Source organism: Corvus brachyrhynchos, unplaced genomic scaffold (genome assembly GCF_000691975.1).
Source record: "Corvus brachyrhynchos isolate BGI_N302 unplaced genomic scaffold, ASM69197v1 scaffold83, whole genome shotgun sequence".
In the NCBI taxonomy this organism is placed as follows: Eukaryota; Metazoa; Chordata; class Aves; order Passeriformes; family Corvidae; genus Corvus; species Corvus brachyrhynchos.
The window spans coordinates 5,311,060-5,337,587 of NW_008238464.1; the positions used below are offsets into that span (position 1 = coordinate 5,311,060).

Consider the following 26,528-nt stretch of genomic DNA (forward strand, 5'->3'; position numbering starts at 1 on the left):
GAAGGGGAGGAGGTGCTCCAGGAACCAGAGCAGAGATTCCCCTGCAGCCCGTGGTGCAGCTCATGGTGAGGCAGCTGTGCCCCTGCAGCCCATGGAAGTCCACAGCGAAGTAGAGATCCACCTGCAACCTCTGGAGGACCCCATGATGGTAAGTGGTGAGTGATAGCTCCCTGTTCCTTATCTCGACCCACAAGCCTTTCGTTGTATTTTCTCTTGTCTGCCCAGCTGAGGAGGGAAGTGATAGAGGGGTTTTGGTGGGTACCTGGCATCCAGCCAGGGTCAAAACACCACAGGGGAAAGTAATACTAAATTTGTGGCAAATTACTTGGGACTGAAACTTAAACATAATCTAAATCTACTTAATTCTTCTGGCCATTTAAATTAGACATTAAATAACAAATTTCAGTGTGATGAGTATTCTGAGACCAGATAAGAATCCAGAGATCAAATAGGCAAAAAAAGCTCATGTAGAGCCCAAGGCAATTTTCAGGATTCTTTGGAGCCATCACATACACTAACTGCTTTGGAAAGACCAGACACAACTTGACGGTAACTAGGAATTCTTCTTTCACTTACAGAAAATGATCCCACAGGTCCCATCTTGCAAGCACTTTAACCTGAATAAGTTATACTACTTAAACCCAAACACACTGTCCTCAGCTTGACTCAGTGTTCACAAAGCAATGAATACTGTCTTGCTGCCAGACACACAGCTCTTTAAAAATGACAGTATTGAATTTTGCCATTTCTTTGTTTGTTGATTATTTGATTGTGCATTTCATTAGCATATTTTTGAAAAGTTTTGAATAGCTCTGTGCAGCTGTCCTTTCAATTCATAGGTGGAGTCTAGATAAATTCATAAATACTTTTCCAAATATAGTAGTGTCCAGGAAAGATCATAAACCACTACAACTAAATAATAAACATACTGGATGTCTCACAAGTTGCTAGCGTTCCAAAAGCTATATTTAAAAGGTGGAATGAGCAAGTTTAAGGCAGAGGTACTTAAATTAAAAAAAAAAAAAGGAAGAAGGAGAAGAAAGCAACATGATTTAACATGAATTATTTTGGCTATGCCTGAGTGAGCACACAAGGCTAACCACCCAAGGCCACCACCAGTTTTAAGCATGTGCTGACATCACCACTCAACCTGTTCAATGCAGTGCTACAGTTGGCTTGATTTTGGAAAAAAAAAGGTTTGCAGGGTACCTTTAGCAGCAGTGGCCTAGTAACCAGCTCATCAAAGTAGTGGCACAATATAGACTGTCTTCCAGGACAATGAGGTACTAACCATGACTTCTGTAAAATTGAAAACAAAACTGAAAAATGCAGCTCTGTTGAATATCTAAGGCATTTCCCTTGAAACAGCTATTCTAATGAAGTCTAGCTTGCTATCAGTTGAGGGTATGTATGTGGCAGATTAAACACATGTTTCTGGAGCACTCTGGGAGCCCACTGAAACCCAACCAGCCTATAAATGACAGGCAACCTTCTTTTTTTTCTAATGCAGCCCATGTACTTCTCTTTGAATGCTTTTTAAAGAACTATTATTTTAACCTACAAAGGGTTTTTGCTACTGTTAGCTTCCACAAATACTGCACAAAGAAAGAATAAACCCATTACACCAATTTTTTCTGCTTTTATCCTTTGATGAGCTTGGGGAGGGAAAAATGAGAAAGAAAAATCTCCCAACAGGCAGAAAGTATTTCTAATAGCCATGCTCAATGTGCCTCTAACAGGAACAATTCACTCTCATTTTTAATGATAGTTACTTCTTATGTGCCCTGTTATATTCACAACTTTATAATAGATTTCAATGCTTATCACAATGAAACCTCACGTCCTTACCAGTATACAAAATCCATGTGTGCAAAAATTTAAGTTATTCCACAGCTTCCCTTGCTGAATGGCATCACATTGAGCCATGTTTTATTCATCAACCACAAGCCTGACTTTTTAAAAATATTCTTCCCAGCTGTTTAAAACAGCAAAAAGACCCTTTATGTCAAAACACTGTAGCTCACAGGAAGGACCTTGGCTTCAATAAGCGCATCTTCATGGAAGTCTGTGTAGACATTGTAGCAGAAAGCTGCTGCAAACCTGTGCTCAGAAACAGGATGACAATGGCAAGGCTCTCTGCCACAGAGGATGCAGCTTTTCTCACCAGACTAGAAATCTTTTCTGTAAACATGCTCTGATTTTTGGTTTATGTGCCCCACACCCACATTCATTTCATCTTGTACCCTACAGTCTCGTAGGGCTGTGTACACTTGGGTTTCCTTTTCTTATGAATGTGTCCAAAGGCTTCTGTGGAAAAGGCATCATTGGAAAATAACTCCCTTTCAGCATCATCACTACGAGTTGCTTTGTTAAGTGTAGTGTGGTGGGTCAAACAAAAAATATGGACTTTATACAATTTTGCAACAAACACCAAGAAATGCAGCAGTGAGAGAGGGAACAGCTCATCTCTACTGGGCTGAATAGTCAAGAATGGATCTCTGATCTGAAGATGAAGCTAAACCCCTAAGAAAGGTGTCTTAAGTAGTCACAGCTCCATCTGGCTTGTGTCTCAAGACTCACTGATGGCATATTGGTATTTTGATTGTTGCTGTCCAATGTGTGCAATAAATCCATAGCTTTGCAATTACCCCAACATACTTTCTCAGTTGTGTAGGCAAAGACTAAAGAAGGCAGACACAGGATGTGCTTCTGATGTATCTGCATGACAAATAACTGCGTCAAAGGGTAAGAAGACAGGGAAGGCAGGAAGACTTACTCTGATCCTTTGTTGTTTCTGTGTGCGTGGGCTGTGTGCAAGCCACAATCTATTGGTTATAAACTATGAGAAGAACTGACATTTAAGGATGAAAAATTTTTCTATGCAAATTTTAATACTTACCACTAAGGATGTATCTAGGACAAAAATAAATTGTGCCTAATTACTACCTGTGGAGCCATGGCAGTGACTCTTGTCTAAGTTAATAGCAGCCACAGATGGACAATCAAGAATAACATTTGGCCAGCAATCAGGATGAGAACCTGTGAAGAAGTTATTTTTACCACATCACAGGCAATACACTAGGGTTAAAAACAACAACCTTCATCAATAATTCAGCCACCAGACAGATTCACTTCTGCATCAGAAAGCTCCTGCAGGACAAATCAAATTCATATTCTTTACTCTGCCATTCAACAATGTTTACTGCTTTATTAGAGATGGCAATAGGAAAGTGTTTTCCCTCTCTCATCTCACACGCAGGAATACATCTTTCATAACGAATAAACAGGAACAGCCACCAGCTAGTTGCAAATAACTGGTCATTAGTGCTGACTAGGACCGACTTTGAAACCACAAAGTTCCTAAGCTCCTTCAGTTCCAAAATCATTTTGCAACAGTCCCTGCATCATATGCAGGAAGCTGAGAGTGTGTAGTTCTCTTGGCTGTAATGTTTAGGGGGTTGTTTATTTCTCATAGCTCTACTAACAAAGTAGCAAAGTGCTTTGGTCTCCTGAGGAAAACCAAACTCCCTTATCAGCTCTTTTCAGAATATCTCAGCCAAGTACCTGGTAAATTGCTCAAAGAAACATGAGTCACATAGGCACCAGCTGCTGGTGCATCGTCCTGCATGGGGATACACAGACAGTGCATCTCATGGAGACCATATGAGCCTGGTGACCTTTGGAGCACCTGCACAGAGCTGGCATGGTTCTGGAAATATTAAAGAGAACAGAATAGAGATGCCAAGTTAGCTCCACTGCAGCAAGACTTCATTCACTTTTTAATGGCATTTCACCTTTTTTCTTTCCCCTTATGCAGGCAGTTACATCTTCTGGCCTCTTGTGCGACAAACCAAGAGTTGGGGTTTTATAAGTGATTCCAGTAAAGAGAAGCCAGTAGAATGGTTAGTCATCATTGATACAATGATTTGTTTAGAAGAATTCCCAGACAAAAAGAAGAAGTTTAAGTTTCTGGTTTTGTTTTTCCACCCTTACATAAGTAACATGGAGGTGACTCTATTACACCGTAAATACTCTTCCCTTATAATTCATACTGCTACTTGCATCCTGCTCTTGTTTTACCTTTCCCATTTCAAGGTCCAAAGCAGATGACATAAAATGTTTCCACTCTGTTGGCTGCAAGAAGAAGGAAAACTAATTCAACTTCTTCCTTCTGAGAATTACCAGCCAGCAGTGCACGATTCAAGGACCTTATCCTTGCAGAGAGGCAAAATCTGTGGAAAGACTTCCACTGAACCTGATTAGAGCCCTTCTTGGGCTACTCAAAATTACTCATTAAAAAGCTGAAGAATGAATAATGTGCAACAGTCAAGCTGCACAGTAGCAGCTTCAGAGGACAATCCATCCTCAAACACCTTCCCTGATGCTGGTTATCCCAGATTAGGCAACTCACTGATTCAGCCTCAGGACAGGGTCTCTCTCTCCCTCTCCACCCCTGAACTTCAGGATGCTGTTGCCAGGGTAACTTCTGAAGATGTTTTAGGTTCAAATTCCAACATTTGCCTATTCAGTGTTTATCTCTCCCTTCACTCCTCCTTCAGTAAAATTCTCTCTGCACATTCATCTGCTAAGTATTTACCAAACACCCAGGTGAAAGGGACATGGCCATGGGTGAGCAGACTTTTTTCCTAAAGCAGAAGAGAGCTGTGCAAGATAAGCTCAGCCAGCCACAAAGCTTCAGCCTGCTCATCTCATGTGTGGTGCTTCATACCCTCAAACCCCATCACTCCCACCCTTACAGCCGGTCTTAATCATGCTGGGTTATTTTTTGCTTTTCTGGGACCACGGCAATTTGGATACACACTGAATATTAACATAGACATGGACATTACATGCATGCAAAACTGAGCTACAAAAAGTGTGCAGGTTAGAAAAAGGCATTTGAGCCCTGGACAAAAAGGGCCAAGGTCACCAGAATCCTGTTAAACAGATGTGATGTTTTACTCCATGCAAAACTTGGTGATCACATCAGGGAACTCTGGGATGTTTTGTGATTTTGTACATTCACAGTGATATACAACATCTTCTATGAAAGTCAGGCAGACTGAACACTGAAGGTTTTTTCTCACTCCTTCAATCCAATACCTCAGCACTGTACACTCTTGTCATGACCACACACAGATGTTATACAATATTCACTGTGATTTTTTCCTTTATCATTTAGTGTTATTCTCTCATTCAAATACCCTATACTGCCAAAATAATAGATAGACCCAGCTCATCCACACATATCACTTACATTTCCAAGCTGCCTTGACTGCCTCCCCTTGAGGCTGAAATGTATGCCCATGATCTTCATAAACCTATATTAAATGAAAGATCTACTCATTTCAACAAAATTTAATCCAATCCATAATGAGATAACCTACTCTGTCAAGCAATTAACACATTTTGAATGGCCAAACTGGACCTGAAACCTGCTTATTCTAAGGAAGACTGGTTTCTGACTTCAACTAAATAATGCACATGTGCTAACACAACTGTAATTGCAGCCTAGTAACTCTGAAAATGCTTGTTCCAAAATTAATATCTGAGGCTTATGTCAAACATGGCCATGGGTGAGCAGACTTTTTTCCTAAAGCAGAAGAGAGCTGTGCAAGATAAGCTCAGCCAGCCACAAAGCTTCAGCCTGCTCATCTCATGTGTGGTGCTTCATACCCTCAAACCCCATCACTCCCACCCTTACAGCCAGTCTTAATCATGCTGGGTTATTTTTTGCTTTTCTGGGACCACGGCAATTTGGATACACACTGAATATTAACATAGACATGGACATTACATGCATGCAAAACTGAGCTACAAAAAGTGTGCAGGTTAGAAAAAGGCATTTGAGCCCTGGACAAAAAGGGCCAAGGTCACCAGAATCCTGTTAAACAGATGTGATGTTTTACTCCATGCAAAACTTGGTGATCACATCAGGGAACTCTGGGATGTTTTGTGATTTTGTACATTCACTGTGATATACAACATCAAGCTTCTATGAAAGTCAGGCAGACTGAACACTGAAGGTTTTTTCTCACTCCTTCAATCCAATACCTCAGCACTGTACACTCTTGTCATGACCACACACAGATGTTATACAATATTCACTGTGATTTTTTCCTTTATCATTTAGTGTTATTCTCTCATTCAAATACCCTATACTGCCAAAATAATAGATAGACCCAGCTCATCCACACATATCACTTACATTTCCAAGCTGCCTTGACTGCCTCCCCTTGAGGCTGAAATGTATGCCCATGATCTTCATAAACCTATATTAAATGAAAGATCTACTCATTTCAACAAAATTTAATCCAATCCATAATGAGATAACCTACTCTGTCAAGCAATTAACACATTTTGAATGGCCAAACTGGACCTGAAACCTGCTTATTCTAAGGAAGACTGGTTTCTGACTTCAACTAAATAATGCACATGTGCTAACACAACTGTAATTGCAGCCTAGTAACTCTGAAAATGCTTGTTCCAAAATTAATATCTGAGGCTTATGTCAAGCCCAGAGGCAAACACATTTATTACATTTTGCAATTGGCAAACATAGACACAAGAATTAGAATCTTCTTTGAAGAAAAACCCTTTTGAGCTTCACCTGTTTGTGTGGGCAATAAAATTTCTAAAGAGGAAGGAAGAGAAACGACAAAAGAAAGACATCTGTGTTGGGCATGTTCCAGAACCACAGTGAACGAGCAGTTAAAAATGTACCCTGCTGTTCAATTAAGGAGCAGAAGAAAAGAAAGTACCCACAGGTTTTAAAATGTCATGACATTCTTGTACAGAAAAAAAAGTAAGAACAGGGTGCCCAGAAAGGTCTGTTTTCACATTCAGGCAAAATTGCAGCAGACCTTACAAATTTAGACAACTAAATATATTATTAAATTAATGATCAAAGTTTCTACCAAAGGCTGAAAAGGACTGGATGGTGAGTTTTGCATCATCCCTTATGTTGCATAAATTTCAGCCCTGCATCAAATACATTTTAAAAAGAGCATTACATTGTGAGCCTGGTCAATGGAGGCTGTGTCTTGGTTGGTAGAGCACTCTATTCCCCAGTGGCAGTCTTTTCATATTTAATTTCTAAGCCATCCTTTATTGCTGCATATATCTATGAAAGCACTCAGTCGTGCAAACAATAACAAAACACAAAGGGTGTTTGTATTTTAAGCCATACATTGTAAATACAGAAAAGATGACCTCAAACTACTTACCTCAGTAGGAAATGGCAATGGACAATATTCATATTTACTTGTCTGAAAATTTGTTTTTAGGGAATTGTTTGCCTGGGGTAAGAGATGGGGGAGAATTCAGTGTTTCCTAGTCTCTGGCTGGTCTTATTTTGGTTTTTTGAAGAGTGACACACAGCACAGTAAGCCAGCTGTTGTATGCACTTGGAAAACACCAGCTCAAATTCCCACTGAAAGTTTTAGAAATAGAAATGTTGCAGGAACAAAGACTGCTCAGTGAAAGCTGTTTTTCTTGAGCCTTTAGAAAGTGATAAAAAAGTGCCTAAGTTTTCATTTTCGTCTGCTAATGTCTGTGCTTTACCCAATTCTGGTTATGCAGTCACCCCGAGCACAGCCTGGTGAAGCCAACACTCGCCCAACCTCCATGTCTGGCCAGCACCAGCAAGATGGAACACAATTCACAAATAGCTGAATAAGGTTGTGTCAAAGAAATAATGGACATGGTTGCCAGGTTTCTCCTGTTAGGGATATTATCCCCAGAACCTCACAATCAGGGGATGAGTCCTTCCAAGAGTCTGGCCTTTGAGTGTCTATTAAAGAGATGTTTCACTCCACTTTGTTTTTCCTAGCACTCAAACTGATCAGGAGAAAAAAAAAATGCTGTTTCCTTCAAGAGCCTGCGGACTTGCACAGCACATTACCAGCAAGTTGCCCCTGGGCTTTGCTGACAGAAGATGACAAAAAAGGGGGAAAAACGGGGAAACTGGGATTTCTAAGTCTTTCATTCAAGAACAGAAACAAAACCAGATAATGGCAAGAAGAAAGAAAAAAAAAATTAAAAAAAGAAAAAAGGACAATGGATACAATGAAGGCTGGGACCTGCAGAAGAAGAGAGCAGGATCTTACACAGGGCTAAAAGTAGGAACTATGAAAACCTGCATACTGAGCAGGGAGCTGCCTGAACTGCACAACAAGGGCTTGATGGAGAAAGGTAGGGCTGACATCTAGTCTACTGCCAGCAGCCTTGCTCTCTCCTGAAAGGGTCTATCAACCCACAAGGGAGGGGACTACCCTCACCTCCAAACATATTCTCCTTCCACTTTCTTGGAGCACCAAATCCTGGGAAGATTTCTTCCTCCTTTTCCAACCATGTAATGGAAATTTCAACAAGGCTGTAGGATTGTGATCCTCCCAGTCTACTCATTCCACTTTATGTAATTTGTCTTAGTAGATGTTGAGAGAATAATCTGTGCAATAGGCTAGTGATTACACCAGTTACTCAGGTCCAGTTTTTAGTCAACGGGTCAATGACTACCTCAGGAAAAAAAACCACTTTAAAACAGCACTTGTTTCCCAGCTGAGGAGGACCAGATCCAAAAGAAGGGAACAAAGACAAGGACTCGTCATGCTGTTCTCAGACTGGAGAGAATGATCTACCCCATAGAGAGAGTTCATCCCAGATGATTGTGGCAACTTGCAGAAAAATTGCAGGTCCTTCCAGCACAAGGACCCAGAATGTCTGTGGTTTACTATACCCAGGGGAACAAGAAGGAAGGGGTCTATTTTCAGAGTTCTCATCTGCTTGATAACAAGAACTAATTAAAAGTCAGGTCCCTCAAATTACAGAATCCTAGGAAAGATGTGTACTCCCTTCAGCAGTTCATGTCAAAGCCATTCCTCATATTATTGTCTACTTCCCCTACAGCTCAGAGGTACTGAGGGCACTCACAGTTCCCCACCCAAGAAATCAGAGTAATAGCCAAAGCCAGCAGTCAAAAACTGCTCCCAGATCCAAAAAATGTCCCTGATTATTAACCTGAAAAGAGTGGTGTGATTTAAGCACCAAACTTGAGAAGGGAATTCACCAATAAAAATAGGAAACAAAACCAGAAAAGGAACTCTGTGCACCCCAAACGTGAGCACCAAGTCCAGTCTAACACCAAAGTCCTCTCATTCAAGGAAGCCTGAGCTTCTGTGACGAAGGATTTTTCTAGGCACTAAGGTATCTGAAAGTTAAATTTTCCAGTCCCTGAGGGCCTTTGTAGAGGGAACATTTAGGTCCCTGCTTCCCTTTGTGGAAGTAAATCAGCAGCACACACACATACGACAGCAAACTCACCCCTCAGCAGAGACAAAATCTCTCAAAGCAACCCACACGCTATCAGGAAAGGACATTTCCTATCGCTGACACCACCACCAGTAACTTGACAGAATGAAGGCTGAGTTTGCTGATAAACCAAAACGGGGAGAAGGAAGAGTTATCATGAAGTGAAGCGGAGGAAGAGTTATTATGAAGTGGAGCAACAGGTACAAGCAACAGCCAGCAAATCACGATTACAGCAGTGGGTACAATTATTTTTTTGTCGCTAGCAACAAACTCTTGATTACGTTAACAAAATATAGCAAAAATCTCTCAGGAGAATGCAAACGCCTTCTCCCGCCGGCGTGACGGCAGCTGCAGGCGGTTCGGCGCTGCTGCTCAAGTGCCGGCCAGGAGCATCCTGCAGAAATCGCTGGTTCCTGCTCAAATTATTCAGAGCAGTGCCATCTACCGGAGCCAGCTGCCGAAGGCCGGATCCTTGTTTTTCTTGGGTTTTGTTCCTGCTTTTAATTAACTTGGGTGTTTTGATAGACGAGACAACGGCTGATGAATGCTAAGGGTTTTAGAAGTACCCTTTGCGTTTCACTAGATTTTAGAAGTACCCTTTGCATGGTCTCACAAAATGTTTTCTAAAGGTTAAACTTCTCTGTATGGTGCTCAGTTCCTTTAGATGTTTTGAATCATGAGGGAAGCACGGGACTTTTTTTTTTTTTTTTTAATTGGTACTCTCCAGCGCAATAAAAGCTCAATCAGTAAAGCACTTAAGCCTTTAAGCACCTAAGTGATTTCTCTGATGGTGGTGAAAATAAATGCAGGTCCTCAAAGTCCTGTAGAGCAAGCAGTGAGATCAGGGAAAAAAAAAAAAACCAAACCAAAACCATACTTCTAAAAGTACCTGCCTCTTATATGTCAAAGAAAAAGTATCTGTCTGTTATTTACCAAGGAATTACCCAGAATTAATTCAGAATCATAGATGGGGGGGGGGGAGAAAGCAATGAGAAGAGCATGTGAAGTAAAAGTTTAATTCTTATATGGAAAAAAATATATATTGCAAAATCACTCTACTGCTTGAACTGGAACAAATAGACAATGGAGCAGTTAAATTCATTAACAAGTTAGTATTGAGAAATCCAAAAATTATTTTCTTATGTTTTAAAATTATTTATAGATTTTGTAGAACTGATGCTGATAACCTCAAATTCTTTCTGGACTTTTTAATACACTAAAAATCTTTCTCTACTTGTGTGTTTAAGAGCACCAGGAACAATGATAATGCAAATTTTACAACCTGTATACAAGCTCTAGCTTTACATTCGAGAAACTCAAGACAGAGAAATTGTCTAAAGCTGGAACTTAAGATGTGCTAATCAATCTTGGGTTATCAATCTGAGTTATCAGATTGTTACCTGTAGCAAATATAGAAGGTGTTTGCCTTTCCACTTTATGGACTGCACAAAGAAGCTGATAAGGAAATAATTTTCAAAAGAAAAATAAAGGACCTCTAGTGAAAGTATTCTGCTTATATTTTTAAAGAAATAAATTCTTTGAACAACTTGTAATTGATTTGTGGACTTCCATGTAATGTTTTGTTAAGGATATCGAAAGTATAGAAATATGCTCCAAAAGTATTATCTTAATTTATGGATTATAACTACATCAAAGAGTTATAGTACCCCATTCCTGTTTCTCAAAACTGACTTTTTATAGTCTTAGGTCTATTTAAAGCACATTTGCAATCAGCTCCTGATCAGTTGTGAGTGTGCCCAGCACCACCTCCAATCTATCCCTAAGTCTTTCCCACTGTTCTCCAGACAATGTGACACATGTCATTAGTGGCCAGCTGTGATCGTTTTGCCTTGCGGCTTACTGCCACATCTACAGAAAGGTTTTGAGCACTCGTGTAGTGTGATGGCCCCTGTTGGCCGCCAGGGAGTCTCTGAAGAGCCACGCAGCTCCTTCAGAGCAGTGGAAGTTGCTTAAATCCCTGGCATGAAATTTTAGCCAGCACATTTGGCTAAACCTCACTAGGATGGGATTTCCTCAGGTGCTGGTGATCTTTCCAACATTTAATCCAACAGAGAGCATCAGAGCACTCTGCTAGGAGAAGCTTCATGCTTCAAAGAGGAGCCATTGTTTTGGAAGAAAAAAAACCTTCTGAAATTAGGCTGGTTGCTTTAGGACCTGATGAGTGGCTACAGCTGGCACAGGAAGCTGTACAAAGTGAGAGAAATAAGAAGCATCTAATACCTGTCCTGGCTGTGAGCAGGCCCACAAACACCTATTCCCAGCCATGCTAGAGTCAACCAGCAATGCTTGCTGTCTGTAGCAGATCTATCAGGGCCTGGTGCAGCATTGCAGTTTTTGGGATTGAAAGTCTTCATCTCATATCAAGTTCCTATATCAATTCTCCCAGCATCCAGTGTCATGATTCAAGAGCTTTTTAAAGATAAAAGTAAACAAAAAAGACTAAATTTCATTATGAAATAATAAGGCATCGAAAGCATCTCCATGGTTATGAAGGCATCTGCACTGATCTAAGAACAGAGGAAGAGTGCAAGCAGGAGAAGACTGGCAGAGAAGCAGATAGAGACAGACAAGCTCTGGAGATCAGCCAGTCTTTCTTATTGGAACAAAAATTATCTCGCTTCAATCTCGGAGGATGTGATTACTCCTGTGGTTTGCCACCCCTGTTGAGAGACAATAAGAGAGCTGGATGAGTGACCAGTTGACATGGGAGGTAATACAAAATTAGGTTTTGAGTGAGAGGAGTGAACATGCAGTGAGGACAGTAGTCCACCAGCTGGAACACTTCTGAGCACTCACAGAGCCCTGCTCAAAGGACATTTTTGCTGCTTGTTCCCCAAGCAAACTGCACAGGCTTGAATCATTTAGTTGCTGAAGCACAGTGGTTTTTTACCAAGAAAGGGAAAACCAAGTCCATTTGACAAAATACCAAGAAATTTAGAGGGAAAAATTGCACTTATCATTCCTTTCCTCTCATTTTGTATTTTACATGTAAAGTGCGTGATATTGTGCTTTATCTCATTCTGAACTACAACACAGATCTGACAGGAATATCTTGGTCTGGAATGTAAGCACAATGGGAGTCCTGAGATATCCTTCAGTCATACACCACATACACACACACATGTTCATAGTCATATAAATGACTATACACATACAGGTATATGCCTATATTTTGAGCTGCATAAATATATATGACAGTATCTCTTAGCATTAATGGATTGACTCTAATGCAAAAGGGTAAGATTTTAATTTATTTGTAACATTAATTTTTTGCAATGTGCAACATGGCTGCAACAGACTTTTTAACACAAGGAAAATCACACTACTGTACAGTTACACTCTCCATGCAGAATTTAATCACATGTAATTTTTATGCCTGCCACAAATTGATAGGATTATTACGGGGAGACATCTACAGGTGAGAATTGAATGCGTTATTATATCTTCAAAACGAGTGAACCTGTCACTGATGTCCTAAGGTTTTGTGCTGAACGCAATGCCTGGTTAGCTCCCTACCAGCTCTCCATTGCTCCACTCCCAAGGCAGAGTATTGTGACGCTAAGAATAATTTTTAGATCCCTGGGGTCAAGAAAATCCTGAACAATCCACATTACGATGCTGAGGGACAGTCAGTCTGAATGGATCTTAGGGGGCACAGCCAAGGACCAAGGACAAACACTCCCTGGTGCAGCCTTGCTGGTCCAGCTCTGGTATGAAGGCAGGATGGATGATGGGATCCAGGGCACGTGGAGGTTCCTGGGTTACTGCAGACCTGGCTTCCTCGATGAGTGTAATTCAGGCTTTGAGTGCAGGCTTGTATTTGCTGGGCCAGGAATCTCTCTCTCATTCTCTTTTACTTTATTCTGTACTCCCTCGGCACTGGATTTTAAATAAGCCTACAATCAAAATACAACATAAAGGTTGCAAGAAAATCTGCTTATGGATTTAGTATCACATATCCAGCTGTGATATCTTACAGAATTCTAGTTCTTTCAGCAGCCCACAACTGGGTTAGCTTCTTGCAGATACCAGGGACAGGACAAGGCAGCTGGTGGGTGCTCAGGTCACTGTAGATGACATCAGGTGAGATGGAGTCCTTGGATTTAATTTAGACAGAATGCTTCTTTCTGCAACAGTCCTCATGATAGTGCTCCAACCCACTTCTGACATGTGGGAGATCTAGAGACACACTAGGAATGTTCATAAGGTAGTGCTGTTGCCTTTTACATGCTGGAAAAGGAAACGAATAGTATATAGTACACAATCCTACTGTATAACAACAAAGTCCACATATTGATCCCTATAAAAATGCTGGTGGAAGGCTTGACAACGCCAGCTGCTAAATAGAGGTGATCACTTGGCTTCAAAATTTGCGTGAGCATTAACATTAAAATACATGTTCATTTATTACCTACTTCTGCATTTGTATCATGAAATGCCCACACTTCTGACAAGTGTGAGAAGGCTCCTCATATGAGCGTTTCCTGACCTTACTTTCTGAAATAGGTTTGCTAAATGTTGGCTGCCAGCTGACAAGTGAAACCAGTCATCTGCTCCTGCACTGCCTGTTCTGGGACAGCAGCTTCAGGTGCTAAGTCTTGAAATTGGCTCCGTGCAGTTTTAGAAGATAATTGAGGGGGTTTGTTACATTTTCTGTCTATAACTATCACACATAATTGCATTTCCTACATGCATTGGGACGTATCCACTGTCTTTGCACACTAAGGGATCGCTGAGTTCCATACACAGAGTCCTTCAAGAAAGTCAGATGCTAATTTAGCATATTTCCCAGCTGTTTGCCCATGTCTGACAGGAATGACCCACAGATTTCCTTACCTGTGGAGAAGGAACCAGGGGTCAGATTGGGGTGTCCAAGGGGATTAGACCCCTATTACTTAGGCAGTTAAATTCACATAACCCTTATGCTATTTTTGTCTCAGATTAGCCCATCCCTACACCCTGGGAACAGCCTCTCCACAGTTTCATCACCAACCACAAAACTCCCTGGAGCCAGCAGCAGCTGCCATCTTCACACAGTATTGCAACCCTCAGTGAATCACAAGAAATTCCTGTAAATTAAACTCAGAATCTTCCAGTTTGTTACAAGGTTTACAGCAGAGACCAAACTAGGAGAGCACAATGAGCAAAAAAAGTCATTCAAGTGACGAGAAACAAGTAGCTGCAGTTATCAAGAGGTATGTCTTTGTGGTTTACAAAAATGAATACTTTTTAATAGAAAGGTGTGATTATTGGTCATGTTGTGCAGGCTATTTACAATAAATGTTATATTAAAACTCACTGGCTATGCAAGAAAAAAAAATAGTATCTTCTTTGAGAAAAAAATAAGGAGTTTTATTTTCAAACTTTTGACCCCCCCCAAACAACAAAACAATTATGCAAATGCCTGGCTTCAATCATATGCTGAAGGCACCATAATCAGTGACATAAAACATAATGGGACTTCAGAGTGTTTTGAATCAGCTACAAACTTAATTTCCCATTGAATTCTGTTTCAGTTATGTTTCATCACAAAATAAGAAGGTCATGGGAAGGGAATTTTTAACTGCTTTTGGTATTTCTAAACAAATTTATTGAATCAGCCAATTTGTAAAATATGGGTTTTCAGAATTCCCTAAACTGACTGGTCACTAAAAGTCACAAATCTCTTGGTATGATAAAACCACAATTTAGCATGTTGGCAAAATCCAGGTCCAGTTTATGGAGAACAGTATTACCAGTACTATTTAGATTACGGTTTCTTAATAGTTTAGTTGAGTTAAAAGATTCTGTTTTCCCTCAGTTAATTTAGGAAATCTGTGTAGTAGCTGACTGTATGGAAAGGGTGCAAAGCACAGAGTCATACATAAAACCTGGAAATAAGCATAGATACAGGTACAGAGAAGCAGATTATTTCACTATTTTAATTTGCCAAATTTTAAATTTGGCATATATGTCAGTATTTATCTTGTAACTACTAGCTAGTGTTACAGCAGAAAGAATAAAATGAATGATCAGCCTGAAGAAAATCACCTTCATACAGTGGCCATTTAGCCACCAAAACACAGGCTCAGTCATGGCTCATTGGTTGAATGCCATGTCATTTAGGTATAACTCAAAAACATTTAGAGGTTTTCTTACATGTGAAAACACCACACCTGAAGAAGCAGTGCTGTCAGGTAGGTCACAGAGCAGTTAAATATGCAGAACGTGGAGAAGGGGCAGGAACTCCAATCTCAGCACTCCACAATCACATGATAAAAATGATTGATATTCCACAAGTTGAACTCTGAACATCAAGTGCAAAGATGGCCTCAAGAATTCAAAGCTTAGACAAGAGTCTTTGCATGTTGATTGATGGCCCTGTGTCACTCTGGTTTATGGGTTATGACCATTGGAGACTTCAAAATGAACTAAGCCAAACATAACAGCATCCTTGCTCAGTGAAGCAAGAAACCAAACTGTTCTGTCAAAAAAGAAAATACTTAGCTCAAAAAATCTGTCAGACTTTCAACACTTTTGACAGCTTCCATACTCAATGCATACAAAAGAGACTAAGATGAATGCAGTCAAAGCATCCAAAATATTTCTTTGACATTAAAAATCCCTAATTTGGCATAATAGCCTTAAATAGTTCACACATCTCTTTTATGTAGGTCTCCCTGTCTTTAGAAGAAACATCTTCATTAAAGTAAACAAAAATAAACTATTCTTATACTGGATAGCATTAGAAACTGTCCTTACATACAGTACAAAAGTATGATAGCACTTTAATGACACTGATGAACAGCATATTTTAAAATATGCTGAAAAATAGCTATTTTTTAAGCACACAAATATTAAGTGTGTTCATCCTGTATTAGGACTGTCATTTCTTGTGACAGAAGGAATTTTTCTCAGCATCTAAAATGAAGTTTATATTAATGGTCATAATTACCCAATTCTTGAAATTCAGCCATAGTTGTTTATAAGGACATTGCTTTGTAAGATATTTGCTGTTAATCTGCAATCTTCTGTTCTTTAATTTCATTATGAACCCTCATGTCTGACATCATTCTTTTTGAAAAAGAAAAATCACATGAAACTGGATTATTAATATGTTGCTGAATCTCTTTACCATTTGGAAAGTTGCAAACATCAGAGTTTATGAACTCTCACCAAATTTAACAGAAGAGTTTTAGATCAGATATAAGCAATCTAAGGAAAGACACCTATCCAAATTTATAAAAGAATAAGAGGCCACAGTTTCTTGATTTTGTACTGAAGGTACACTTAAAAGATTTGAACTGAGATCTAATCATCAGTAGTGACTTTCCAGAAGACATTTTTCAAGACAACTAGAAAAATGAAGAATGAGCATTGTTAAAAGGTAAGAAATTTCTAATAACTCAGAAACCATCCTGTCACACTTTTGTCATTCATACAGTTTAGATCAAAGCACAAATACCTGACTGGTCTTTTTTTAAATTATTATTCCTATAGCATTCTTGCTTCATATCTGTTTTGACTTTAAACTCTACTTTTCTTGTTGGGAAAAACTGACAGCTGGATCCTGTCTTTCTGTCTTGCAGACGACATGTGCAACCATGTATCCCAAGGAACAAGGCTGGACCTACAGGAACAGAAAGTATGACACAAAGTACACAGAGAGCCAGAACCTCACGTACCTCCTTTACAATCTCTGGACAAGAGGATTGTTCTCTACGAGATATGCTGTTAAGCACAGTTGAAAAAGTATCTTGTTTATTGCAGAATTTTCAGATGCCAGTAAGACTTTTTAAAGCCTTACACATTACAATAGTTTTTAATCCCCCACCAAGCTAGTATTCCAAACTAGCTCTTCTCTCTTTAAATTCATAGATACATTACTCTACATTTTTCTGGAAGCAGGACTCCTGCACACGCTTTAGAAATTATGCTGTTTGTACAGAGCTTTTTTTCAGACCTTCTGTTCAGCATTTGGTTGGACAACAAAGATGTAGACTAAAGAATTTTGTTTATTTCTAGATAGACATTTGCTTTTATATAGGTTACTATTCCTCATATATCGACTTATAGGTGCGATCACTTAATATGTGCAGTTCTGAATCCATTTTATTGATAGCCATAGTTGAGTCTGGATTTAGTTTGCCTACCTTCAGGAACTCAAAATGGTGCCTACATTAGAATTCTAGTTGCTTTAGCTGGCCCACTTGTCAATGAAGAGAGGTAGACATCCACCAAGGCAATTCAGCTGCATCTGAGTGATGATACACTGCATGTGGAGTTTTACACACACGGAGTGAAACCTTACACCTGACAAAACAACCAGTTGCTACTAATACAGGGAGAAAGTCCTGTCCAGCATGTCTCAATCAGTTAGTGCAAACTTTACCTGTGTAGTAATCCATCCTGACAGTCCGTGATTGATGTCTCACATCTATAGTACCCTGATGTGAAAAGACAGCTTGTCAGACTCTACCAATAAACTGGCTGTTCAGAAAAGACTTTTCTAATCATCTTTTCACTATACAAGAGTTACACTAGAACAGAAGAAATGCACCCATAGGCTGTGTAAATACAGCATGCAGCACCTCAGCATTTGTTTTTGTTGCCATTGCATCTTCAGGGAAAGGTAACAGACATTTTAAGCCCAAAAGTTACATCTTAAAAGCAAGAGAGTTTTTTCCCCCTTAAAGCTGCCACAAGGAATAGCATAGTCCTTAGCCTACAGTGTAACACTGAAACATGGGTCATTTGTTTCAGAACAGTGTTAATTTTTCAGAAAATAACACTGCTATTTGTTTCTATGCCAGTGGCCTGAAGGAAACAGGTTAACTGTTTTGTTGACCTTTGGGAAGAAAAATACTTGGCAACCTCAACAGACTTTATGAATCCTAGATCTACTCCTCTCCTCCTAGTTATATACTGGAGCAATTCTGTTGATACGAATGGTATAGTCCCCAAAAGAATGTCCAAATGAGAGGTGAAACACATCCACTAAACTCTGAGCAGATTTTTATCTGTAAGAAGAAAAAATCAAGAGGAATATTTAAAAAGAGAGAGAACAAATTTCCTACTTAAATATTTCCACCAGAATCAGCTCCACTCACATCACAACAGACAAGCTCAGTAGAACAGTGAGGCATCTGAATTCCAGCTGTTGCTAACACCAGGTAGCTTCATCCTGGTATTCATCCACAGCTGTTGAAGTGCTCTTTTGATATAGGACTGGGAAGGGGTGCAGATTTCAATCTGTTTCAAACCACGTTCCAGGAATCTTCAACCACACAAATTTTTTTGTGATTGAAAATATGAACAGACTTTCCAAAATAAATACATAAACTATCTTTAAAATGCCAACCTTTAAGGATGCACCCTTGTAAATTAAAGCTGGACTCCTGTATCAGAAGACAGAGCCAAGTGAGACACATAGACTTTACTTCTGAAGAGTATCAGATTTTATGTTGATAATGAATATTCCTGATAAAATGTTGGTGGCAAGAACTTAATTTTTATACTCACAAGAAAACCTACTAATAATTTTTACAGCTTTGCTTTTCCTCACTGCACTGTGTTTAACCGAGAAAGATCTTTTTACAACTGTGCATCAAGACAGACACTGCCAAGAGAGAAATTTTTATAAGCCTTATAAACAGGAGTTTCTTATACCTCAAGTATTTAGTATGTAATGTTCTTTCTGCTACTTAATAAGAATCGTGACACAGAGAGCTATTGTACTGGAAAAAAAAGAATGTATGTTCTATTTTTTCTTCTTTGTAGCATCTGGATTCCATTCTTTAAGTTATGAAGTACACATTTAAGGATTTACCAGAACCAAGCAGGACTAGTGGCACTGCCCAAATATTGCTCCCTTAACATTTCTCTGCTTGGTACCACCCATGAGCTGGGCACCTCAGCCTCAGCAAAAGGCTGCTTTTACCACTCTGCTTAGGGTTAGGCTTAGGCTTAGGGTTAGGGTTGAGAAAACCACAAAGCCCAGACCTCCAGAGACACAGCAACTGCAAAAGGTATGCCAAGGGGAGCACGGCACTGCCCCAACATTCATCAGCTTTCTGATTGGCACCACTCATGTGCTTGGCACCTCAGCAAAAGGCAGCTTTTACTGCTCCCCTTAGGGTTAGGATTGAGAAAATTCTCGGTTTTAGGCTTGAGAAAACCACAAAGCCTGGAGGTCCAGGGACTCTGCAACTATAAAAGGCATGCCAAGGGGAGCACTTCACGTCATCTCACTTCATTTGATTACAATCACTTCATTTCAGAATTTTCTTTAATTTCTTTCCACTGAATTTCATTTCATTATAAATCCACTCCTCGTTTTGTTTCCTTTTCTTTTCTGACTTTGAGAGTTTATTTCCTTTTATGAATTGAAATCTTGCAATTCCAATGCTTATCAATCCACCAAGTTTCGGTCTGTTTCCCTGACCTTCATGTCATCCCATGACATTTTATTTTTTTTTCACAGTGTTTCAGAACTTTCTCTTTTTTTTTTTAGCATTTCATTAGTTTCTTCTCCTGTCTCTTCATTTCACTTCAAAAAAAGAACACCCCACTGCCTTCATATGAAAAGGCTACATCATGTTCCCTCTGAGGCTATATCTTCTTATGAAAATAAGAAGGTAGGTTACAGTAAAACACAGTCAGACTTGCACAATGATTTTTTCAATATTTCCCTTGAAGAAACATTCAGTTCATTTCAGCTGAAGACTGAAAATTGAAAATTTACTTCTTGCACAACTGGTGATATAGCAGGATGCTCAAGTGCTACCCTCTGCTACCTTAGGAACTGAAACATCTTGACCTTTCATGTGGAACAGTTAAATGGAGTTTGTTTAAGTGGCACATCTGCTCTTCAAGCTGGGATTTCATTGCATAAAGACTGCCTTTTCCAGCTCAGAAAACATTTGTTTATCCAACGAAATTATAACTCCAGTTTCCTTTTTACAGACATCTGTTTGTAGACAGGAAAATCTCTTTGGATGTGAAGCTTCAGAAAGCAGCTTCAGAAATTTTTATGTGATCTTGAAATTGTGATCATTAGCCAAATTCCTCTCTAAATTTCTGTGAGACCAAGAATTTTACTTCTTCAGACTAGTCCCTTGGCATGCCTTTTGCAGTTTCATTGTCACTGGAGCTCTGGACATTGGGGTTTTCTCAAACCTAACCCTAAGCATAACCCTAACCCTAAGCTGAGCAGTAAAAGCTGCATTCTTGTGAGGGTGGTGCCAAGGAGATAAGTGTGGAGGGAGCAATGTTGGGGCAGTGCTGTGCTCCCCTTGGCATGCCTTTTGTAGTTGTAGTGTCCCTGGAGCTCTGGGCTTTGTGGTTTTCTTAACCCTAAGCCTAACCCTAACCCTAAGTGGAGCAGTAAAAGCTGCATTCTTGTGAGTCTGGTGCCAAGGAGAAAGCTGTGGAGAGTGCAATCTTTGGGCAGTGGGGTGTTCTTTTTTTGAAGTGAAATGGACCAAACCTTGCTGAAATGATACTCACTGAAATCCCAGAATCAGCGAACCAAGTGAAACAAAGACACAGAAGAAGAAATTGACAAAAGGAAATGCTAAAAAAAAAATAAGAGAAAATTCTGAAACAAAGTGAAAACAATAAAATAGCATGGGATGACATGAAGTGCATGGAAATGGACCAAACCTTGCCAAATGGATCCTCATTGAAATCGCAAGACTTCATTCCTCTCATGAAATGAAGAATTTCCTTTCATAAAAGGAAATAAAATCTCGAAGTCAGAGAACAAAGCCAAACAAACTGATGGGTGGACTTCAAATGAAATGAAATTCAATGGAAAGAAATAAAAGAAAATTCTGAAGTGAAATGATTGTAACCAAATGGAATGAGATGACGTGAAGTGCTCTCTCTTGAGTGCCTTTTGTAGTTGCAATGTCCCTGGAGCTCTAGGTTTTGTGGTTTTCTCAAGCCTAACCTTAAGCATAAGTTTTGGTACACCCATGTTTAAGCCTGAGAACTTGAACAGCTTCTATCTCATCTCTGTTGAGCAATGCTGCCTGTATTAACATTGCCCACACTGAGCTTGCTAGTGGAGTCTAAAGCTAACTGAATCATGTACTGACGTGAATTAATGCTTTTAACTACATCCCATCATTTAATATACAAAGGGTACCACACTCTGTAACTCTTTATTACAAATTTCTGGTTTTCTCCCCATGGCTTTGAACCAAATCTCATGTACAAGTGGGAATGTGTTATTCTGCGTAATGAATACCTGACCTTCTATTTCTACAAAATAATTTCCAGAAACAATGCCAAAGCACGTAGTGCCACTGATAGGATGACTCTTCAGCACTTTATATGGATATGTTACTGGGAAAAGTACTTTAAAAAGCTGCAGGATTCCAATTAAACTTTATCACTTGACTATGCATGCCCACAATAACAAGATTTTATATTAATGTGACTGTGACCCCAACACATGTGGAGCTGGTCAGAGTTATACACACTGTAGGCTCCAACACTTCCCCTAGCAGGAAACTCTGCTGAAGAGAGGATACTTGAAGCAAAGAAATTTCTGGAATGTGATGGTAATGGAACATAAATGCTTTACTGATAGGGATTGCACTTAGGTATTGTGCTTAAATGGGTTGCTTAATTAAAGCCTTAGGACTTTTCATTCCATGTTTACACTTAAAATATCCTTTAGTACTTACTTTGTTATTGCATAAATATATCTGTGATGATTATTTCACCTGTATCTGGCTGCAAGCCAGACATCAAATAACCATCACAAGATTGGGAGCAGTATTCCTATTTTACGGACACCTGCAGGATTGTTCTCCACAGCATATGGAGGTAGCCAGGAGCCTATGACAGGAAATATTTGTGATTGACTCTAAATGCATCCCATAGTACCAAAAGCTTTTGTTGCCTAAGGTTGCTCACTGACTCACAGCCAGATCAAGCTTAATTCAGTCACAAAGAGATGAATGCAGTTTTAAAATTCAAGAAGCCTCAAAGTGACACCTTGGTCTGTGCAGGGTGTTCTTTCATTTCTCCAAATTATGCATTTTTCTGAATGAGGAATACACGTGGGTATCTAAAGATACCAATACCTATCAAATGTAATTTTAAGCTCAAAATATTTTAACATCTTTTGGAATAAAGAGACTGTGTTTTGTCCAGCAGAGGGAGACCAGAGTTTTAGAGAAATGTAATACAAACATTAAGCATAACACAGAAACACATTCTTTCACTCAAATGTATCATACACAGATTTTGATTGATAAGACATAGTACCTTAATTGATAAGACATAGTACCCTATATTTAATTTATAAGACATAGTACCCTGTATTATATACACCATTAAATGTAGGCAACATATGAAGTAAATCAGACCTAAAACCATATCATAGTGCTCAATACTGATGTAGGATTTGTAGCCTTCATCCCACTTCAAGTCTGATACTATGGAAATAATAAAAAAAACCACAGCCAAGCAAAAATAAAATCAAATTCAATAATAAAATAAAATAAACTCAGTGTGTTTTGCATGAGAAAACACCTTCCACCAGTTTGCACGCAGAAAAAGGTCAATGGAAACCTGGAAGAAGCTCTCTGTAGAGACTGCCTGGTCTTTTTTTTGGAGTGGCTCTGTAAATCATGATTTCAGACAAGAAATCCAGTCCCTGGACCAGCCAGTTCTACCGTCATCTCCCTGTTTCACAACCAGAGAAATTCATCACTCATTGCCTACTTCAAAAGCAGTTTTAAAGCTACACAGAGTGACTTTTGACCTCACTGCAGCTTATCTGGCACAGTGCATTGTTCAAAGGCTACTCAGATTCACAGCTGCAATAAAAAAGAGCCACTCAATAAGCAGTTCTTGGGTTTTCTTTGTCATACACACAGCTGATATGCTTTGGGGATTACTGCATTATCAGGATGGTTGCATAACTGAAAGAGTGGGGAATAACATTACAAACCAGTAAATGAACTGCCAGGTTGAGAAGAACAAGCAGAACCAGTACAGGCTTAACACAGAGAGGAATATGGCAAATCCTCCCATGAGAGAACTTGAAAGTAAAAAGAAAAATATTGTATCTTACCCATATATTCTCTGCTTGTTGTGTTTTAATTATTTGTTCTGGTGTTGTCAGCCTTCAGAAGAAAAACCTGGTGTAAGAGCCAGAAAAAATCAAGTGGTTGACCAAAGACTAGAGGGATATTCCATAACATGATGTCTGCTCAGCAACAAAAGCTAAGAGAAAGGAGGAGGAAGAGAGGGCATTCCTAATTTACAGTGCTTGCCTTTCAGAGCAACCACTATGTGTTCTGAAGTCCTGATTCCCAGGAAGTGCCGTACAACACCTGCTGATGGGAAGTAGAGAATAAAATCTTTTGATTTTCGCTTACATGACCTTTGCTTTTGATTTAGCAAACTGCATTATCTCAACACAGAAGCTATTTTTCCCTCTTATTTTCTTCCCCACTGTCCTGTTGAGTAGGGGAGTGATAGAGCAACTTGGTGGACACCTGGTATCCAGAAAAAATCAACTCACCACAGTCACTTTTGGCACCCAGCATGGGGCTCACGGTAACAGCAGTTTTGTATTAAGTGTCCTGTAGCTATAGCAGATAGTAAGTGGCAAGCTCCTGTGCAGGTCAGAGCTTGGTGACTGCACTGATTCTCTCTCTATTTTGCGAATGTGTTAATACAAATAATGTCTCTGTGTTTTCCCCGGGAATTGCTGGCCTTGCTGTGCTGTATCTGCTTTGTGGAGAAGATGAAGGAATACATCTCTCTCTCCTATCTGGGATTGATGTGGATGGTTTATTAGTCAGGCTCACAAGGTCCCTGTTCACCCTCATTGAACTTTCATACTAATAATTAGCACTGTTAGCATATTGTGGAGCTTGAGGAATCTGGTGTCATCCTGGGATCAGAGAAGAAAAATTTTGGTTGAGGCAAAACTCTGATGCGCCCTAAAGTAGTCAGTCAGTCCTTGCATGGCAGGGTGTGTGCAAGGATTTGGGCAGATTCTCTGGACAGATATCACCTCCCATAACCTGGGACTTTACACCTGAACAGACAAACGACCCTAGCAGACTGAGAATCAGCAATCTCTAGCACTGTACTGGAGCCTGACATGTGCCCATTGAGCCACAGGCCAGTACTGTCACAGGATTGTGACAGGCAGGGACACAAAATGTGTTGGAGAGCACCATGGTTGAGACAGGGATCCAACAACGACAGTAATTGTGGGAAAGTTGACAAGGAGAATAATGGATCTGTATTATCAATTAGAAAGGGGGCAAGGAAAGCACAAAGGGTTTTATCAAGAAGCTGGTTTTTCAACAAAGAAATTGGAGGAAGGAGTGAGAGAATTCAAAAAGAACGAGGAAGCAACGCAGTCTCTGGCCTCATCAGAACTTCGAGACATGCAGAAAGATTACAGCCACAGGCCAGGTCAGTGGATTTCTGTCTGGCTGCTTCAGTGCTTGAGTGCTTCAAGCTAGGGAATAGACAACCCTACAAGAGGGGATGTGACACTGCATCTGGTGGTCACCAACATAAACAAGCTAATCAGAGACATCAAGATCAGTTGCCTCAGTCTCTTGCCTCAGTCTCCAATGGCGACCTCTCTTCCCACACCTCTTGAGTCGATGGACAGCAGGATTGGAACTGAGGTAACAGAGTCCCTCCCACTGTAAGGAAAAATCAGGTTCATGACTATCTTAGGATCCTGAACACACAAAAGTCCATGGGACCCAAAGAGATACATCCCAGAATCCTAACAGAATTGGCTGATGCAGTTGACAAGCCACTCTCCATGGCAGTCAGGTGAAGTCCCAGGTGACTGGGAAAAGGACAAAATTGTACCTGTCTTTAAAAAGTGTAGAAAGGAGGATCCTGGGAACTACTGACCTGTCAGCCTCACCTCTGTGAAGCTTCCCCCCCAGAAGCTGTGCTCAGGCACATGGAGGACAGGGAGGTGCTTAGGGACAGCCAGTATGACTTCACCAAGGGCAAGCCCTGCCTGACCAACATGGTGGCCTTCTAAGACAGAGTGACCATATCAGTGGAAAAGAGAAAGGTTACAGATGTCATTTATCCAGACTTATGTAAAGCCTTTGACACAGTCCCCCCAAAATCCTTGTCTCTAAATTGGAGAGAGTTGGATTTTATGGGTGAACTGTTAGATGGATAAGAAAGTGCTTGGACAGTAGCATCCAGAGGATAGTGGTCAATGGCTCAGAGTCCTGATGGATAGCTGGAGAGTAGCCCTGGGGAGAAGGACTTGGGGGTGCTGATGGATGAGAGCCTGGACATGACACAGCAATGTGCACCTGCAGCCCAGAAAGCCAAACATGTCCTGGGCTGCATCCAATGGAGGCTGGGAAGCGCGTTCAGGGAGATGACTCTGCCCCTCTACTCTGCACTGGTGAGACCCCACCAGGAGTGCTGCATCCACCTCTGGGGTCCTCAGCACACGAAGGACATCAACCTGATGGAGCGAGTCCAGAGGATGCCACCAAGACAATTAGAGGGATGGAGCACCTCTCCTATAAGGAAAGGCTGAGGGAATTGGAATTGCTCTGCCTGGAGAAGAGAAGGGTTCAGGGTGACCTAATTGTGGCCCTGCAGTACCTTGAAAGGAGTCTACAAGAAAGATGGAGAGAGACTTTTGACAAGGGCATGTAGCAACATGACAAGGGGGAATGACTTCAAACTGTACGAGAGTAGGTTTAGATTAGTTGTTAGGAAGAAATTCTTTACTGTGAGGGTAGTGAGACAGTGGAACAGGTTGCCCAGAGAAACTGGGGATGCCCCATTCACAAGATGGATTTCATTCTCCCCATAGCACCCTCATAGTGCTAGTAAGTATAAGTGCAGTAGGCTTACTGTTGGGGTTTCAGTTTAATCTTAGTTTTTTTTCCTGTTAAAGGAATTTTTTCCCATATGCATGTTGCTAGGGGACAAATAGCTGTACTTAAGAAAGACAAAAAGGGGAGTGGGGCGGGCCTGGCTACTCCTTTGTCTACACCTGGGTGTGGGGTCAGTTCGCTCTGAGCATCCGGAGAGAGAAGCTGCAGAGAAAGGAGCTGCTGCTTCTTTCTTTTTGGCCGTTCTTTCTTCCTGCTGGAAACAATGCCGGGACCCCAAAAGCCACTTTCCCTGCCCTGCTGGAGACCGAGCTGTGGCTGCCCTGCTCCCCTCGTGCTTCCAGCATT

At 40.4% G+C, this 26,528-nt stretch overlaps 2 long non-coding RNA genes across 2 annotated transcripts in view; one reads left to right on the forward strand and one right to left on the reverse strand.

Annotated features, from left to right (window-relative positions):
- The window catches only part of LOC108447373, a 59,833-nt gene that overhangs the window by 19,003 nt on the left and 14,302 nt on the right, over positions 1-26,528 (reverse strand). The window lies entirely within an intron of this gene.
- Positions 27-21,077, forward strand: LOC108447372. The gene is made up of 3 exons (XR_001862917.1): positions 27-148; positions 14,271-14,525; positions 16,899-21,077. It is a non-coding gene; the product is annotated as an uncharacterized LOC108447372 (long non-coding RNA).